Below are 7,500 nucleotides of genomic sequence, written 5' to 3' on the forward strand. Positions count from 1 at the left end.
GAAAGTTTTGTGAACATGATTGTATCCAAGTCGCTCCAAGGAAGTGAATGACTCCACGTATTAATAATCTTTTCATTATTAGTTCACAAGCTGTTCGTGATTGCGACCAAACAAATCATTCTTAAGATGGGAGAAGTGTTAATGAATACATCTCAGGTTAAAACAAAACAAAAAAAGTGTGGAAACGAGAATATAGAGGATTTACCATATATATATATATATATATATATATATATATATATATATATATATATATATATATATATATATATATATATATATATATATATATATATATATATATATATATATATATATATATATGGTAAATCCTCTATATTCTCGTTTCCACACTTTTTTTTTTACCTGAGATGTATTCATTAACACTTCTCCCATCTTAAGAAGCATTTGTTTGGTCGCAATCACGAACAGTTTGTGAACTAATGATGAAAAGATCATTAATCTTGCCACGTGGTTAAGCACCATGAATGTATTAGGTGAGTTCGGATCAGCTGTCAGGGTTTGCCAAACTAATCAGTATACGAGTAGTTATTGCCAAGGAATTGACATTTCTGTGGTACTGCTGTATTCCCTTGTATTATTTTGACGTAGCTGTGTGCATATGTGTGTATGTTTCCATTCTCTTGTGCGTATAATCTGATGATTCGAAACCGATGCGTATCTATTCCAAGACATATTCCAAGCCTTTCATCTCCTTACCGGTAGCCAAGAAATTCCTCTCTTTTCAGAACGTCATTGTACGACAGAGTAGCCAGCTAAACAGCCGAGCCCTCAGCGTGCGCCTCCCGCCGGACAAGGGACCCTACATCCAACACTACCTCATTGAGATCCACAACGAAGGCTCCTCCTACTCACTCCAAGCTTCTGAAAACCGCTTCGACACCCTTCCTTCGCTCATCACCTATTATTCTCAGTGCTGGTGAGGACAGAGAGGAGGCTGGACGTTATATCTAACCACTGTGCTGCGTATTTTTTGTTCACCAACTCTCCATATCCCAGGATGAAGTTGTGTGGGTGTGTGTGTGTCTGTGTGGGTAGGTGTGTGTGTGTGTGTGTGTGTGTGTGTGTGTAAAACGTACCCAGGAAGGCCACTCGCGTAATATATATGAGGATTAATTTGCCTTGTTGTCAAGTCATGGCTTTCTTGCAATGCATCCCGAGCTCCTGCAGGTAATAGCGGGACGCGCTCAGTCCAGGGATGATGTAGGAGTGGGTGGCGCCTTCATACCTTTTTGTTGTCTTTTCAGCGAAGAGTTGCTGGCTCAGCTCAAGCTTCCTCGCACCGTCCAGGAGGCCAAGACCCGCCATGAACTCGGCTCTCTCTCGCTGCTCGGACAAGGTGAGCATCAAACACTTACGTGGTCGTGAAATGTAATTGAAGTGTAATGAGCGAGAGGAGGATTCTCCACTTCAATGGTGGAATGACCTCTGCCTTTCTACGAATGTGTGGGTAGTTTGATGGCCCGGGAAGTTAATAATCCTTGACTGCAATGCCTCATTCATGACATCTGCTTACCCCAGTGAATGTCCACGATGTCACCACTACGATGGCCAGTTATAAGACTGCCATAGCGACTGAGTTGGTGCAAAAAGTATCCCCTACCTGGCGGACAGTACCTCCTTGCCCACGAGATCATCCCTTTCATTCTGTGTAACTTAATATAATCAAGCGTTGTTGAAGCGTGATCAGACGCATGTTAACGGGAGGTCATTGAACTGAAGAGGGGAAGAGGTTTGATGGGAGGAGACATTGGTAATACTGCATACTAGTTTCCAGAAGTGTTGGACGTGCTTGAATCATACTTTGTTGTGCAGTATTTTTGAGACATAGACGTTGATTTGGCGCGCTCAAAAAACACGCGAAAATTTGACTTTCCGGGGAGAATGGTGGCTTCGGCCGCCCAAAACCTGCAGATGGCTCTCTCTCTCTCTCTCTCTCTCTCTCTCTCTCTCTCTCTCTCTCTCTCTCTCTCTCTCTCTCTCTCTCTCTCTCTCTCTCTCTCTCTCTCTCTCTCTCTCTCTCTCTCTCTATCTATCTTCCCCCTCCCTCTCTCCCCATTCTCTCTCTTCCCCCCTCCCTCCCTCCCCCATTCCCTCTCCCTATTTTCTCTTCCCCTTCCCTCCCTCCCCATTCCCTCTCTTTCCCCATTCCTTCCCTCCTCTCCCCCTTCCCTTCATCCTTACATTTCCTCCCTCCCTCCATCTCCCTCATCCCTTTCTATTTCATTTTGTTTTTTATTTATTTATTTATTTTTATTTATTCATTTAATTTATTTTTATTTAAGAAGGGTACCTGCCAAGGCCAACAAAATTGGAAAGAAAAAATGTTCCCTGAGGCGCCGGTCCCCAAACTGAGTCAGAAACGATTGTCAAAAATTAGAGGATGAGTGTCTTGAAGCTTCCCTCTTGAGAGAGTAGTCTTGATAAGCGTCCACAGCGTTAGACGAAGACTTTGACTTGTGTTGATGAGGGGAGTAACAGTCTTCGGAGCTTTGTTCTTTATTAACAATATGTACAGAAAGAAGGGCAAGGAAAAGATGTCTCAGAGTGGTTAGTAATTAAGGAAAGATGTGCCAAACAGTTGTACAAGGGTTTAGCATTGACGTGTTTGGGCAAAGCACCTTATCTATTTCCGTCTTTAAGGTATACGTGGAAACAATGAAGGAAGTGATGATATTGCGTGGCTTGCATCCGTTGTTGTCATGGTTGGACACAAAACAAAGAGTAGAAGAAGAAGATGATAAGGAGAAGAAAAGAACACGTTCGAGAAGAATTACTTGAAGAAAAAAAAAAGGAGGAAAATGAATATAAAAAAAAGTTGAAGAAAATGATAAGCGTTATGTGATGGTCATTGTCTCTTATTTCCGAACACTCTACTAAAGTGACTCTAAATGAAGTTGATTGTCTAATTATTATTAATTATATTATAGAAGAAAAGGAAAACTGAACACACACACACACACACACACACACACACACACACACACACACACACACACACACACACACACACACACACACTGAAATATTCTTTTTCAAAATATTTCGCAAGAACACTATCAAGACTTCCGTCATTATGTAACGCATCCATATATATATATATATATATATATATATATATATATATATATATATATATATATATATATATATATATATATATATATATATATATATATATATATATAAACACATTTAACATCAGGTCACAAGCACACAGCGAACATCAATATGGACCCAAGTCTCAAACTCACACATCAAATTACAATATAGAAATATATCTGTGTATAAATACATCAGATTACAATATAATAAATATATCTCTATACAAGCACAGCCTGTGTTACCTTACAGAACTTTTCAGTCCCATGGATGTACCTGTGTACTGCTTTGTACATAACCATTGCTGCAACCTCTGCTCTTAACCTAATGACATTCATCCAAGTGTCCTTAATTCATTGTCCTTAATCCACACTATTTTCTTAATTCAATGTCCTTAATCCACATTATTTTCTTAATTCATTGTCCTTAATCCAGACTATTTCCTTAATATAGTGTCCTTAATCCAGACTATTTCCTTAATATAGTGTCCTTAATCCAGACTATTTCCTTAATATAGTGTCCTTAATCCAGACTATTTCCTTAATATAGTGTCCTTAATCCAGACTATTTCCTTAATATAGTGTCCTTAATCCAGACTATTTCCTTAATATAGTGTCCTTAATCCAGACTATTTCCTTAATATAGTGTCCTTAATCCAGACTATTTCCTTAATATAGTGTCCTTAATCCAGACTATTGTCCTTAATCCAGACTATTTACTTAATCTACTGTCCTTAATCCAAATTATGTCCTTAATCTACTCTCCTTAATTGTAGATTCCTTAATTATAATATCCTTAACGACAACATTTTCTTAATCAGTGTATAATCCTCAATCCAGTCTATTTTCTTAATTTACTCTCCTAAATCTGTACTATTTTCTTTATCTGCCATCCTTAAGACGGTAGACAAAGTAGATCATCTACTTAATCTACTGTCGTTAATCCAGACTATTTTTTTATTTACTATCCTTAATGTAGACAATTTTCTTCATCTACTATTCTTAATGTAGACTACTTTCTTGAAGTAATATCCTTCATCCTGTCTATCTTCTTAATGTAATATTCTTAATCCAGACCTCTTTCTTAATTTACTATCCTTAATACAAACTATTTACTTGATCTACTATCCTTAATCCAGATTGTTTTCTTAGTCTATCAACCTTGATCTTAATTTCCTTAATCCAGACCATTTTCTTAATCTGTTATCCTTAATTCAGACTATTTTCTTGATTTATTATCTCTAATCCAGTTTATTTTCTTAATCTACTTTTCTTAATTCAGACTCTTTCCTTGATCTACCATCCTTAATCCTGATTTTTTTGTTAATGCATTAGTCTCAATTTAGACTATTTTTGACTCAGACTTTTTTAATCTACTATCCTCAATCCAGACTATTTTCTTAGTCTACTATTCTTAATCCAGGCCGTTTTATTAATTTGATATTTTTATTTTATTTTCCTTATTTTGTTATCCTTAATCTTCATTTCTTAGTGTAATATTTTCCTATGCAGGCTATTTTCTTAACTAATATCCTTAATCCAGACTATTTTCTTAATCTACTATCCTTTATCTTAATAACCTTGATTTACTGTCCATAATCTTCATTTTCTTAGTCTAATATCTTTAATGAAGAACACAGTTTTATATCCTTAAGCCAGACTATTTTTTCTACTCTATTCACTGCTCCTATTTTCGTTTTGGGATCTTCTTTGAGCGGGATTTTTATTCATCTATTTCTTGCCTCTGCTGACCTCCCTGATGGATAACAAATCGAAACAAAACAAAAAAATCAATCAATCAATAAAATCAAGGCGGAGGCTGAGAGGACGCGGCACCTCTGGGCGTACGCAGACGGAGGACGTGAGTGAGGATGTCGAAGCGGTATCGTTTTCCGTTGAGCGTCAAGGTCATGGACAAATCATCATAATCTATCGCTGCTTGTAATTTACACAGCAGCGTTCGTCCAAACACGAAATCAAACCAGTGGCGCATGTATATCGTGTCCATCTTTCGCAGAGTGTCTGTGCCGCTACCAAAGTGCAGCAGGACTCGTTTCGGCAGCACAGTCGATTTGCCTGTCCTGCACAGCATCTTGTCCTGACCAGTCTTAGTGATAGAGAATGTTGACGCGTTACCAGTGTTCACCATCACCGTCAGCGGCTCCTCGATGCCTAACGCTCGTGCGGCAAACATGAACGTTTTGCGTTGTGTGTCCGAAGGTTGTCTCCGCCGCAGACGTTTTGGGTGACGCAGGAACAGGGTGCTGCTGTCGTCAGGATGGAACTCCTGCCGCACCTCGGCCTCCTGCAGGCGGCTCATGGACATAACTATTAGGTCCAAGTAGTGCTTCCTCACATCCCCGCGTACAATGACCGTCATGCGCGTGTTGACCGCCACGTAGCGACGCAGCATCACCACCACCTCGTCCAGCTCGATCACGTCCAACTCCAGCATGCCAGCCCAGGTAAACAAGTATTTCTTTACCGTCTCTTGCTTGCCCGTGACGATTCCCAGCCTCCGGGCCAGTGTTAGCCTCATGAGGCTGCATGAGGAGCCGCTGTCAAGCTGGACAAGGCACGGGTGGCCGCGCACGGTCGCGGACACCAGGTTTTCTTTCCCAATATTAAGACGGCACCACCTGCTCACGTTCCTCTCCTTGCTGACTCTCTTGGCATCCACCATCAGCCTCACCACGTCGTCTTTGTACCACCCTCTCATCTTCCATCTCTTGATGCCGTGCTTAACGCATTGACAGCACTCCATCTTCCCCCCTTCTTTCGTTCTCTCCTGCCCTCCCCCTGCTCTTCTTTGCCTGCTTCTCGTCGTCCTCCGCGTCCTGCCTCTTCCTCTTCTTGTCCTGCTTCGCGTCGTCGTCCTTAACCTGCCTCTTCCTCTTCCTGTCCTGCTTCTCGTCGTCCTCCGTGTCTAGCCTCTTCCTCTTCTTGTCCTGCTTCTCGTCATCGTCCGTAACCTGCCTCTGCCTCTTCTTGTTCTGCTTCTCGTCGTCGTCATTAACCTGCCTCTTCCTTTTCTTGTCCTGGTTTTCCGTTTCCTCCGTGTCCTGTTTCTTCCTCTTGTTCTGTTTCTCGTCGTCGTCCTTGTTCTGCCTCTTTCTCTTCTTGGTGCGGTCCATAATCGGATGAAAACACTCCACGCTCATCGTTTTCTTGCCTTTGATGTCATTCCCGTCCCTCTGATTTTTGTGTTCTCGCCGGCTCGCGCGATGTTTCATCTCTGCACAGCCTTCAGTGACCGTCTTCTCGTGGCTGGTGCAGTCTTCGAGGCTCTCCAGCCGCCTCTTCTTCTTGTTCGTGGTCAGTTTCTCCTTCCCGTTCCCCTTCTCACCGAGGGTCTCTTGGGCGTCCATTGCTTGTCGCTTCCTCTTGTTGTTGTTGAATCTCTTATTATGGAGAGTTGTGCCAAAATCTTCAGTAGAAAATCCAGGCATTGCACAGTCTTACTGGGAACCTGTTCGTCAGAGGGTATGGTATACCTTTGCGCCCCCTTCTTGGAGCGCTCAGCAGCTTGGAGCTAAAGACTTCGGCACCCACCAGGCGCACCAATCAGAGGCCTCGATTCTAGAATGTGATAAGGTCTTTAGCCAATCAGATACAGGAATGAAACAAAATATAAAATTATGACTATTTTTCATTAGCGGCAGTGATGCACTTTTCAATTAATTATGCTGAATCACTGCAATGAAGACTCCTTTCAAAAGCATAGAAGTAATACATTTATATGATTTAGTATATTTAATTCTCTAAATAATAATTTCTATCAGTCACTTATCTGTGTTATTTGGCTCACAATTCATACATCAGCAGCTGTGCACTAATATCGCACTAACATTTGGCGCCACCACGGTCTGTCAGCCATTTAGAGCCGTGGAAAAACCTCGCCAACAATGCCCATTCGCACAACGTAACTGACGTGTAGTTTTGGCTCAGCTAAAATGACTTCCACTGCCACATTCTCGAGTCACTGTGCCGAGGAGAGCAAGTTCAGTCCCGCGCTTACAATGCCAAGGGTAGAACTCGAGCCGTGACCCTTACGTGCATCAGTGAGGAAGCAGGAAGAGCAGGAGGGGGATCATTATGAGCTGAGGACACAGTATGCTTGGCTTGTGTGCGTTTTAAGCCATTATTATCTAAGTTATAAGATTTTCTTAACGAATGAGTTGGTGCAAGTAGTGTCCCCTACCTGGCGGGCAGTACCTCTCGCCCAAGAGAACATTCCTTTCATTGTCTGTGTAACTTAACGTTGTTGTGGAAAAGGAGGAGGAGGTAAAATTAGAGGGAGTATATATTATCTTGGCAGTTTAGGTAAGAGAGAAAGCAAGAGGAGGAGGAGGAGGAGGAGATTAGCAATAAGTGATAT

The 7,500-nt window shown here is 41.5% G+C and overlaps 1 long non-coding RNA gene across 3 annotated transcripts in view; it reads left to right on the forward strand.

Moving 5' to 3' along the window:
• Window positions 1–7,500, forward strand: part of LOC135097439 (uncharacterized) — a 60,361-nt gene that overhangs the window by 20,544 nt on the left and 32,317 nt on the right. For all 3 annotated transcript variants that reach the window (XR_010265703.1, XR_010265704.1, XR_010265702.1), the window contains exons 2-3: window positions 750–940; window positions 1,269–1,360. This is a non-coding gene — a long non-coding RNA (uncharacterized LOC135097439). The remainder of the gene's footprint in view (window positions 1–749; window positions 941–1,268; window positions 1,361–7,500) is intronic.

The sequence above is a fragment of the Scylla paramamosain genome, unplaced genomic scaffold (genome assembly GCF_035594125.1).
Source record: "Scylla paramamosain isolate STU-SP2022 unplaced genomic scaffold, ASM3559412v1 Contig20, whole genome shotgun sequence".
Taxonomy (NCBI): domain Eukaryota; kingdom Metazoa; phylum Arthropoda; class Malacostraca; order Decapoda; family Portunidae; genus Scylla; species Scylla paramamosain.